General features: G+C 40.4%; 1 pseudogene across 1 annotated transcript in view; it reads left to right on the top strand.

Annotated features, from left to right (window-relative positions):
• LOC308338257 (keratin, type II cytoskeletal 8-like) overlaps nt 1-7,108 on the top strand; it is a 37,383-nt pseudogene extending 30,275 nt beyond the window's left edge. Inside the window, exons 2-3 of the transcript in view lie at nt 5,781-6,824; nt 6,940-7,108. The product of the transcript in view is annotated as a keratin, type II cytoskeletal 8-like (transcript). The remainder of the gene's footprint in view (nt 1-5,780; nt 6,825-6,939) is intronic.
• The last annotated feature ends 5,695 nt before the right edge of the window (nt 7,109-12,803 follow it).

The raw sequence follows: 12,803 nt of genomic DNA, 5'->3' as shown, positions 1-12,803 counted from the left end.
AATGGAAAAGAGAAAGTGAGCTGTCAATAGAGATAGTCTTTGTTTGATATATTCACAAGAGGGCTAGAGGGGAGGAGGTGGAGAATACACAACATCCCTCTGACCTATTTTCTTGTGTCATGTGTCATACTGTACAGGGCACAACAATCACTATGACCTGGATGGAGACAGCATACCACTTCTTGGAATGCTACTTGATTAGCTGTCATGCAGATGGCCCATAGTTTTGTTATCTTCCCTTTGGCTGAAGGCAAAAGATGAGAAGTGAAAATCCTTGCCATACTCAAAGGACAGATGGCAAGCTCTGTCTAACCCAATAGAAGAAAGCAAGGACTTAACATTTATAACCTAAGTCAGTGACCTTCATTACAAAAGGCTGGTTTTGAATTTAAGTATGGGCAATTTCTTGAGAATCTAGTGAGCAAGTGGTTTATTTGGGAGATAATCCTGAGAAGCACCAGGAAAGAAGTAGGGAATTGAAATAGAGAAAGGAAGGAAACCAATAAAGGGTATATATTCAGGCAGGTTACAGCTCTTGGCAACTGGAGCTCCAATCCCACTGAAGTACCCAGGGAGACAATGTAAGAATATGCCTCAGAGATATCCCAAGCTAGGGATAGTTTCCCTCCAATTCTATAAGACATTGCACAAGACAAGGGGTCTTAATGCCTCAGCGCTCCCAGCATGCTGTACCTATAGGCCAAAGGCACTCCGGTGGTCAGAGAAGATCTATGGAATCTCACATGCCTGCTGCACAAAGCAGCAGAGTGGATGGGCAGGGGAATGGTGGGTACTGAACAGATACGGACAAGGCATCAACAGCATCTGCTATACCTAATTCCCATTAGATTGGACTCTAAAATACCAATATATTTATCATCTGAACAAAAAAAAAAAAAGAGGGAAGGGAGGGAAACTCTCCTTATACAAAAGAGAATGCTGCATGTACAAGAAGACTAGAGCAACATAATTGGAAAGAACACTTCCTGGGCCATCTGGATGGCTCAGTCGGTTAAGTCACCAGCTCCTGATTTCGGCTCAGGGCAAATCTCAGGACCGTGGGATCCAGCCCTGCATTGGCTCAGTGCTCAGCGGGGTCTGCTTGAGATCCACCCTTCCTTTCCCTCTGTCCCACCCTACCCCTAGCTCGTGCACACACACATGCGTGCTCTCTCTCACTCTCTCTCAAAGGGAAAAAAAAAAAAAACAAAAAACAAACAAAAAAAATCCTTTAAATTTCTTGAGCTTTGAGAAATTAATATTAGATTAGCACAAGGGTTGGCATGCTGGTGCCCTCAAGCCAGATCCAATCTGCCAACTGGTTTTGCACAGCCCCAAAGCTAAAAATGGTTTACATTCTTAAATGGCTGGGGAAAAGTAAGAAGAAGCTATTTCATGACACGTGAAATTTATGATATTCAAATCACATTGTCCATAAACATTTATTTGAACATAGCCACATTCATTTATTTACAGAATATTGATGGCTATGCTGTCAATGGCAAGACTGAGCAGTTGTGACAGGGATCACATGGGCTTCATGGCTTAGAAGTTCTCCACTCTGGCCCTTCACAGAAAGTTTGCCAACTGTGATCTAGAACCAGACTCATTCTCAGGGAATCTTCATGATAATAGCCATCCCCTGGGGTGGGAGTTGGGATGGGTCTCTTCCTTTTTTTTTTTTTTTTTTAAGGAGAAATGAAACCCTTTATTGGACTCCATCGGGCAGTCTCAGATTCTTGGATAAGGAAAACCAGTATTTTTTCCACCTCTAAATTGATCAGAGCAGAACAAATAGACCGCGTCCTATTATTGCCAACATAAAACTTGTGGTTTCTCCGTGGTAACGCATGTACTAAAGAGCAAGAAGCTTACAAATACTGATGAAATGGCATGAACATTAAGATTTAGAATCTCTGTTTTCTCCAATACACAACATAACACTTGGCAAACACCTGCCCCATTTTGAGTTTTTTCCAGACATAAATTCACTCTGGAAACTAATGTTTAAATCCCTGAAAAGCAGCTAATTTTACAACAGGAGCTGAAAAGATACCACACCAAGGGATACTAGAAAAAAAGAGAGGGCAGTGGCAGCGGGCGAGAGAGGGTTTAATTTAATTTAATTATTTAATCATCTGGCATCTGACTAATACATTACTGAAGGAATAAAGATTGATAGAAAAGATTGGCCATTCAGCAAAAGAATTAAAACTGGTAACTTTCATCCGATCCCAAGGGAATTCAGGATGCCAACTTTAACCTGGCACCTGACCCCAAGGTTGCTTGCTGGGTCATAGAAGCAGGGACTAGATATGTAAACCAGGTCTTTTCCAGCGAGTGTTGCAGTGATCTACGGGTGTGCTATAAATCAGCACTGCGTCCCTCAGGACGCCAAAGTCCATTCTCAAGGCCTTGTTTACAGGAGAACATCAGTATCCTCTGGGCACACACATCAATTCAAAGAGAGCTTTAAATAGCACGAGAGAAAAGTGTTCTTGGTAGTCACACAGCCTATGATAAACTTTGAAGTATAAATGAGAAGTGGAAGTGAATGTTAAATGTATGCCTTGTCCTAAAACTTCATGAAAAATGAAATGTACAAGAAAAGTTGGATCCCTGCCATGACACCCATTACAGTGTAGACGAAGGCTCCGACCTTTTGTGTTATACTTACTGTGTTTTTGACACATTTAGTCAATTAAAACGGGTGAAGTGTAATTTGTTTTTCTTAAGTTTAATACAGCATGTCAATAGAAGTTAACCAAAATTTATAGTTGGAACACTAAAGCTGTCACGTGCACTTAAACAAATGAATGCGATTTATCATGGTTGAAATAAAGAGAACATCATGGGCATTTGACTTCATACTTCACATAAGCGTGTTGCCAAATATAGGAAAGCAAGCGCCTTCTCACACTTCCAATGGAAAAGACATTTTAGTTCACATTAAATATTGGTGTGAAAAATCTGGCAGGTATCCAGTCCTAAGGAGTGTTAACGTTGGCACTTCCACTGTGTACTTTTACTATAAATTGTTGTAGCGTTTATTTGACATGGAATACCCAAAGGATTGATGAGCCAAGAAAGGAAGATTTTTTTTTTTTATTGTGCCATATTACCTTTTTCAGACATCTATACTAAGTCTTTACATCTTCAAAGTCTAAACAAGTAGCCACCTGTATTCAATCGGTGCAAGATATTTTTCATGAAACTATAGCTTGCCTTTTTATAAACCTATAAAAGCACACATTTTCCATTTTATTAGTCAGCAAAGCAGTGGTGGATTTAATAATAAAACTTATAAATGCAGTGTCTTTATAGACAGTTCAACTTTTTTTGCTTGTTTAAAATGCCACAGGAACAACCAAATTTATTGCAGTTTCTGTCTCTATCCCATAGAAACAAGTAGCCACAATTTTGTATATCTTTATGGTAAAAAAATTCACCTAGCACTCAGATCATTTATATAGCAGCCTACAGACTCCTAAAGATTTAAGAGAAACATAATCCTGCTAAGGGAAAATTATCTATTACAATCAAATGTATGTACTTGATTTTGACATCCATGATATGGTCATCAATTACATGTAGGGACAGCAGTCATGCACTTTGAATCTCCACGGGCAGCTTAAAATAAGTCTGTGTCTCCTTTTTAATTAAATAAATATAAAACTACAATATACACAATAAATATACATATATACATACATATATGCACACAATCTCAATGATTACGAAATGAAAATTTAAGGTAGCCACAGGTAACATTTGATATTGGTAAGATTTAGAACAGCAGTGCATCTATTGCTGATGGAGACATAGGAAAGTACACTGGAGGAAGGATGAATTGTTACTGCCTTTTGGAAAAGCAGTCTGGTAATGTCTGCTTAAATAGAAAATATACACACCCTTCAAGTCAGCATCTCTGTTATTGGTAATCTATACCATAGAAATAAAATACGAGTATAAGGATAGTTAATGCAGTTTTTTGAAGACAGGAACAAAAAAATGGTGGGGGGGGGGTTGAATGTCTACTAATGGGTAAACATTTTTAATAAGTTGTAACAAAACCACACCATGAGATAACATGCAGCAATTACAAGGAATTTTATCAATCTATAATTAATGATTAAAAAGATTTCCACAACATGTTATTAAGTGAGAAAGGTAAGAGGCAGAGAAATATATATATTATCCCACTTTTCTAAACCAAACAATGCCAAAAATATTTGAATATATATCTATGTATGTATAAATGTGTGTGAATAGATGTAAATATGCAAATCCATATAATCATACAACCATAAATTAAAGTAAGCCAAGATACATACCAAGTTGGTAATACTGATACCTAGGGCAATTCAGTTGGTAGAAGAAGAGGCAATGAACAAAAGACAAAGTTGAATTTTTTTAAAGCTTATAAAGTAAAAGTAAAATTATTATATGACCAACTTTGGGAAAAGCAGTGTCTGTGTATATTTCTAAAAATGGTACATGAAAGAGTAGTCATCAAAACATTAGTGGTACTTTTCCTCAATGTACAAAAATTTTGGATGGCATTTCCTTTCTCTTTCATTGGCTGATTTTTTTAAAATAGTGATTATTATTTTATATAAAATATATAATGAAAGAGCTACTTTCATTGGAGGGAAAAAACCCTAAAAACTATGTAAGAAACACACTAGTTTAAATTTCTCTCAATATAAATACTTACTATGGGGGCAATGTTTAAGCCTTGAAGTTAAAAAGAAAAAATCCTCACTTCTAAAAGGAAAAAAAATGAGGAAAAAAATCATACAAAAAAGGATATGACTTATGCCACCAATAGACCTCACTCTCCATTCTACCCTTTATGAGATTCTCTTTGTGTTTCATCTGGACAAACTGGTACTGAGAATAAACACTGTATTTTGCATTCTCCTTTACAGGTAGGAATGCAGGAATGTGCCTAATTCTGTCAACAGAATACAAGAGAAGCAAAGCATGCAATCCTCAGGCTTGGAACCTAGAAATAATAATCTCAGCCATATGCAGCCACACAGATGAGGGCAAGTCCAAGGGACTATTACAGAGCAAGAAAAGATAATAAAGTTATCATATCACAACCCTGGACTGTTTTTGCTTGACTTACTATGGAGAGACAAATACACTTTAATTTCTTCAAAGTCCCTGTTATCTTATTTGTTATACTATTAACAGATAATATACAAATACAGAGTTGGGTACCTAGACATGGAGCTACCTTAACACAACTTAAGATATGAAATACTAATTTTGTGGTTAGTTGATGATCAACAGGAAAATAGATACAGCATGTGAGAAAGTAGGTGATCCTTGTTACGCCATGGTTGATTATGTGATTAACTGTACTATTTGATTAGCTGTAGACTATCATATCTTACAATACAAATCCCATGAAGATAGAGCCTATGAGAGAGACCACCTGGGAAAAAATTCTCAAAATATTGGTGAAAATTGGCTTTTCCTTGCCAAGTTTAGCGGTCTGGTGGGAGAGACTAATTCAAGAGAATTCTATAAAGGCAGATTTAGCAGGAGATAAGGTTGACCTCTTATCTCTTCTTGAAAACATCACTGAGAATGGAGCCAGTCTAGTGGCAAAGATCAGATCAAGATAGGGCCTTTTGCCTTCTCCTCTAAGACTGCTGTTTCAGGTGACTTAAAAGTAGCCAAATCCAAAAATGTAGCTGATTTAATCAAAGAAAAAGAGATCCCCATTTAGAAGTAGCTTCTCGTCTCCTTCTCAAACCTTTGTCAAGTTCAACTTCATCACCTCCACTCCAGCCTCCACCATGTCCATCAGGGTAACCCAGAAGTTCTACAAGGTGTTCCCTCCCACCCCCAGGTTTTCAGCAGCCACTCACACCCCAGAGCACCTGAAGCCCACATCCACTCCCCAGCCTTCTCCCAGACGGGCAGCAGCAACAGCTTCCGGGGTCATCTGGACACCAGCATGAGTATGGTCAGGGACTACAGCAGGCCAAGGCAAATGCAGAGCATCACATCTGTCTCAGTGAACCAGAGCCTGCTGAGCCCCCTCAAGTTGGAGGCAGACCCCAATATCCAGGCTGTGCAACACCCAGGTGAAGGAACAGATCAAGACCCTCAACAAGTTTGCCTCCATCCTCAAGCTGTGGCACCTGGAGCAGAAGAACAAAATTCTGGAGACCAAGTGGAGCCTCCTACAGCAGCAAAACACCACTGGGAGCAACATGGACCACACGTTCCAGAGCTCCATCAACAATCTCTGGTGGCAGCTCAACACATTGGATCAGGAGATGCAGAAGCTGGAGATGGAGCTTGGCAACAGGCAGGAACTGGTGGAGGATTTCAAAATAAGTACATAGAGGAGATCAAAGAGTGTGCAGACCTGGAGAATGAATTTGTCCTCATCAAGAAGGATGTGGACGACGTTTACATGAACAACGTAGAGCTGGAGTCCCACTGGGAAGGGCTGACAGACGAGCTCAGCTTCTTAAGGCAGCTTATGAAGGGATCTGTGAGCTGCAGTCCCACCTCTTGGACACATCCATGGTGCTGTCCATGGACAACAGCCACTCCTTGAACCTGGAAAGCATCATCACTAAGGTCAAGGACATCACCAACCGCAGCTGGGCTGAGACTGAGACCACATACCAGATCAAGTACAAGAAGCTACAGGCATTGGCTGGTGTAAGGTTTTACAGGCGAGATACACACGACACCAGGCGAGATAGGCACAAGGCAAGGTTTATTAAAGGCGCCCTCCGGCGAGGTTCCAAGACTCAGGAGAGGAGAGTCGGGGAAGTAGCGCCGGGGAGGGGGTCGAGTGGGTCTTTTATTTGGGTTAAGACAGGGCATAGGTTCACAGCCATATAAGGTAACATATTGGGTGATTGGAGGGTAGGGGGAGTCCTGATGTTCCTATTTCCTGCATAGGTATCGGTTTACTTATGGTGACGTGTCCTCAGCATACGTCCTTCCGGCGGGAGAGTCACGGGTAAAGGATGAGGGCAACAACCCGGCAGCCATTTTTATTGTTCCTCCTGCATTCCCGGAGCCTCTGACCCAACAGCTGGGAAGCATGGGAATGACCTCAGTAGCATGAATAGGGAGATTTCCATGATGAACCAGAAGACCTGCCGCCTCCAGGCTGAGATCAAGGACCTCAAAGGCCAGAGGGCTTCACTGCAGGTCGCCACCGCTGATAATAAGCAGAGCCAGGAGCTGGCTGTTAAGGACGCCAGTGCCAAGGTGGCCGATCCAGAGGCTGCCCAGCAGTGAGCCAACCAGGATATGCCATGGCAGCTGCATGAGTACCAGGAGCTCATGAACACCAAGCTGGCCCTGGACATTGAGAGCGCCACCTACCACAAGCTGCTGGAGGACAAGTAGAGCCAGCTGGAGTCTGGGATGCAGAATCTGAATATCCATACTAAGACCAACAGCGGCTACTCAGGTGAGCTGAGCTCAGCCTACAAGGTCCTCATGAGCCTGACCTCAACAATAGGCCTGAGCCCCTTCTAGTCCAGCTTCGGCTCTAGCAGGGTTTCCATTTCCTTTAGCTGTGTCAGCTCTCCAAGGCCATGGCTGTGAAGATGATCGAGGCCAGCAATGTGAAGCTGGTGTCCAAGCCAAATGATATCCAGCCCATATGAAGAGCCATTGTGGTCCTTCCCAGCCTCCTCGCTTCCGTGATTACTGTAGAACCACTGGGGGAACAAGCTGTGCAGGGGAGCGTCGGGAACAGGAAACCCACCTAAGGTTCAGCCCTAGTCCTCAGCCTATTCTTGGGGAGCATCTATTGTTCTGGGTACCCCCTCTAGCCCATGCCCCCAACTAAAAGTGCCTTTTGCCAAGTAAAACCTCAGATGGCTCGGCCAACACCCTCCCCAAAGAAAAAGAAAGTACAAATACACAAAATAACAAATAAGAAAGGAGAAATAAATTGAGAAAATTTTGAAAATCATGAGTTCATACTGTGTAATTCTATGAAAACAAATGTGAAAACCTAGCGAAAATAGTCAATTCTGTATAAAACACATTTATCAAATTTGATTTTCTCTCTCCAGATAAGTATTAGTTTTCTACCACTGCCGTAAAAGTTACCACAAACTTAGTGGCTTAAAACACCACATAGTTATTGTTTTATAGTTCTTAGGTTAGAAATCCAAGATGGCTCTCACTGAACTAAAATCAAGGTGTCCACAGGCTGTGTCCTTTCATGGAGGTTCTAGAAGAGAATTTGTTGCTGGCTCCTTCCTGTGTTGGTAGTATTGTTCCCTTGTAGGTGTATGACCAAGGGTCCCTGTTTTCTTACTGGCTGTCTATTGAGGGCTTTTTCCCTGCTTCCCAGAGCCACCCATATTCCTGGGCTCATCGCCCCTTCCTCCATCTTTAAAGTCAGCAACAATGATGCAGGTCAAGTTTCTCTCACATTGTGTCTCTCTGACCCATGAGAAAAAGTTATTCACTTTCAAATTCTCAAAAGAATAAGCATTTAGGGGCGCCTGGGTGGCCCAGTGGGTTAAAGCCTCTGCCTGCAGCTCAGGTCCTGATCCCAGGGTCCTGGGATCGAGCCCCTAATTGGGCTCTCTGCTCAGTGGGGAGCCTGCTTCCCCCTCTCTCTCTGTCTGCCTCTCTGCCTACTTGTGATCTCTGTCAAATAAATGAATATAATCTTTAAAAAAAAAGAAAAAGAAAAAGAAAAGAAGAATAAGCAGTTAAACATTCGAGTGCACATGCCCCTTCAGATCACTACCTTTGTATCTTTAGGGTATAAATATCCAGTAGTGCAATTGCTGGGTCACAGGATAGCTCTATTTTCAACTTTTTGAGGAACCTCCATGCTGTTTTCCAGAGTGGTTGCACCAGCTTGCATTCCCACTAACAGTGTAGGAGGGCTCCCTTTTCTCTGCATCCTCTCCAATATCTGTCATTTCCTGTCTTGTTAATTTTAGCCAATTCTGACTGGTGTGAGGTGGTATCTCACTGTGGTTTTGATTTGTATTTCTCCGAGCCTAGATGTCCATCAACAGATGAATGGATAAAGAAGATGTGGGGTGTGTGTGTGTGTGTGTGTGTGTGTGTATACACACACACAATGGGATACTATGCAGCCATCAAAAAAATGAAATCTTGGGGCGCCTGGACGGCTCAGTGGGTTAAGCCTCTGCCTTTGGCTCAGGTCATGGTCCCAGGGTCCTGGGATCGAGCCCCGCATCGGGCTCTCTGCTCAATGAGGAGCCTGCTTCTCCCTCTCCCTCTGTCTGCCCCTCGCCCTGCTCGTGCGCTTTCCCACAAATAAGTAAATAAATCTTTAAAAAAAAAAAAAAAATGAAATCTTGCCATTTGCAACGACGTGGATGGAACTAGAGGGTATTATGCTAAGTGAAATAAGTCAGTCAGAGAAAGACAATTATCATATATTCTCTCTGATATGGGGAATTTGAGAGGCAGGGTGGGGGATTGTGGGGGGTAGGGAGGGAATAAGTGAAACAAATGGGATCAGAAGAGAGACAAACCATAAGAGACTCTTAATCTCAGGAAACAAACTGAGGGTTGCTGGGGGCTGGGGGGAAGGCGTAGAGTGGCTGGGTTATGGACACTGGGTTGGGTATGTGCTATGGTGAGTGCTATGAATTGTGTAAGACTGATGATTCACAGACTGTACTCCTGAAAACAAATAATACATTATACGTTAATAAAAATTAAAAAAAAAAAAAAAGAATAAGCAGTTTAGGTTAATCTCCCCATCTAGAGGGCCCTATCTGTAATCACACCTGCAGAGTCCTTTCTCCCTTGCAACATAACATAACCACAGGTTTTGGGGATTAGGGCATGGATATTTAGGGGGCCATTGTTCTCAAACTCAGATCCAAATACAGATTTCCTTATATATAAAAAAAATTTGTATTAAATTTCAAAGAATTGGAGAACTTGCCCTCAAACATTACCATGTACAGATAGTTTCACAGGGGAGTTCAGCCAAACTTTTAAAGACTAGATGATCCAAATTTTTCTAAACATAGACATTTCCAAAAATGTTATTATAAAAAAAAAACTATCAATACAGAAAGTTGATAAAATAGTATAGTAAAGAAAAACAGAAACCCATCTCACTTTGGAATACTTGGGCAAAAAAAAAATCTTAATCAAAATAACAGGCAGTAAAAACCAACAGCATATTAAAAAAATTAATATATTTATGACCAAGTTGATTACATGAACACAAGAGTGATTCGATATTAAGAAATCCATCAGGGCACCTGGGTGGCTCAGTGGGTTGAGCTGCTGCCTTTGGCTCAGGTCATGATCTCAGGGTCCTGGGATTGAGTCCCGCGTCAGGCTCTCTGCTCAGCAGGGAGCCTGCTTCCCTCTCTCTCTCTCTGCCTGCCTCTCTGCTACTTGTGATCTCTCTCTGTCAAGTAAATAAATAAAATCTTTAAAAGAAAAAAAAAAAAAAAGAAATCCATCACGGGGCACCTGAGTGGCTCAGTCATTAAGCATCTGCCTTCAGCTCAGGTCATGATCCAGGGTCCTGGGATTGAGCCCTGCATCAGGCTCCCCACTCAGTGGGGAGTCTGCTTCTCCCTCTCCCACTCTCCCTGCTTGTGTTCCCTCTCTCTGTGTGTCTCTCTTTGTCAAAGTAATTAATTAATTAATTAATTAATTAAAAATAAATAAATAAATTCAAAATTCATTTCTGATGAAACATTTTGTAAAATAGAATGCCATGGATTTTTCTTTAAATTGATAAGATAAATTTACCTCAATCCTAAAGCCAGCATATTATTTATTAGGCAATCATTAGAAGCATTTCCACTAAGATCCAGAACAAGGCAAAAATGCCTGCTGTTCTTTTTAACTATTTAATACAATATCAGACTTATTAGCTAGTGCAACAGAACAAGAGAAAAGAGAGGGGGAAGTCATTATCTCTCCTACATATCAAACCAAGACATATAAATAAACAGCCAGACTACTACAACAGGAAAAATTTTAAAAATAGATTAGATATGGTAGATAGACATATGGAAATTTAGAATATAATTGAGATAGCATTTCATACCTGTGAGGATAAGATGGACTTTTTCATAGTGTTGTGACAAATGGATAGTCATTTGGAAAAAGAGAAAAGATAAATGCCAATGTAGGAGAAAACACACACAACATATATCAAAGATAAAGAGCTAATATGGGGTGCCTGACTTGCTCATTCAGAAGTCCATGTGACTCTTGATCTCGGGATCGTGAGTTTGAGCCCCATGTTGGATGTAGAGATTACTAAAATAAATAAATAAATAGATAAATTTAAAAAAATTTTTAAAAGTTAATCTTCTAAGTATACAAAAAACTCTAGGGTAAAGAGGTGCATTTTTTTAATTTGGCTTTTTTTCCAGCATTGCTGAGCTATAACTGACAACATTTTAAGACATCTAAGGTAGGTTTATTCATCTGAAAATGTTTATTGAGAAACTGCATGTAAAGTTCTCCACCTGAATTTGGGTCATGGAATAACAATATGCGTGAACATCTCTGTTCAAAATGGGAAAATTCCCTCGAAGGCCTTTTACCTCAGTAGCATCTCCTTTGGCAGTCAAGGGCAACTGCTCTACTAATTTCCCACACATGTTTTTCATTTTACTATTTGCCTTCTTGAAGATCCTGGAATGTAAAATAAGCCACGAAAAAGACTATGAAAGTCCTTTGATATTTTAAGATAAGAAAAATATCCCCATCCATCATGATATTTATTTGAAAACTTATAAAATGTAGTTCCTCAAGATATTTTTATTAGAATATACGATCCCAATTTTTAAAGTAAATTTCAGTACAATCTTTTGTTTGCAACCATTAACGAAGTCAATTACATGTTACTTTAACCCTGATTTTAACTAGAAATATCTAATATGACAATGATTGCATTATTCTCAATTCAATATTTGGCTCTATACTCTACGTCACTCGTGGCTCTAACTACAGTGGTCTAAGAATTCTGAACTTGGAATCTTCCATTACTTCTCCTTCAAATATACAGAGCTGGAGTTATTTAACATTACATTTAATAATTTTGCTTAACAAGACTATTTATTTGTATTGGTAAGAAAATTATTACAATTTTCCTCCCTAATAGGTTATTCTTACTACCATAAAAGGAGTCCAAGAGACAACAAGGGCAATGTATGCTTCCCACGTGACAAGAACTCTACCCACTTTTGTATTATTTACGCAATAATGATCAAGGCCCAGGGCATTTCCTGGGGATTAATGGCTGACTGGGAGATTGGCTGAAGGCCATTAACTTGGGGCAGTCATTAATTTTCTTAGAAAACCTGGTTTAAAGTCATTATTTCTATTATAAGATCAATAACACACACCCCTCATCACCACCACAACAAAAAAACTCATTGAGAATAACTTTTTTTCCTGGAATTTTTCATAAATACATTCAACCTGTAGGTTATATTTTAAAAGCAATGCCACGGAAACTCTGAACAACTTAGTCACATTGACAGGACTCATCACCTAGACATCAACGTCATGCACATTTGCAGTTGTTTCCTGTCTGCCCTGTTTTAGTAGTCAAGCTAAAAATAAAGTCCCCCCCCCCAACCCCTCTGATATTCTCTTTCTTTCTCTCTCCCCTACCCTTTCTCCCTTCCTCACTCCCACCCTCCCTTGCTCCATCCATTCCTCATCCCAGGTCGTTGTTGTTCCTTCCCTCCCTCTTTCCTCAGGGCTTTATCCAGCAAGTTTCCACTGAAGGTGTAAAGCTGCAAAAACAGCATGTGGTAGGTCAC

This window comes from Martes martes (assembly GCF_963455335.1).
Source record: "Martes martes genome assembly, chromosome: 2".
Lineage (NCBI taxonomy): Eukaryota > Metazoa > Chordata > Mammalia > Carnivora > Mustelidae > Martes > Martes martes.
The sequence above is the reverse complement of the archived record's forward strand: the minus strand, read 5'-3'. Positions and strand labels throughout refer to the sequence as shown.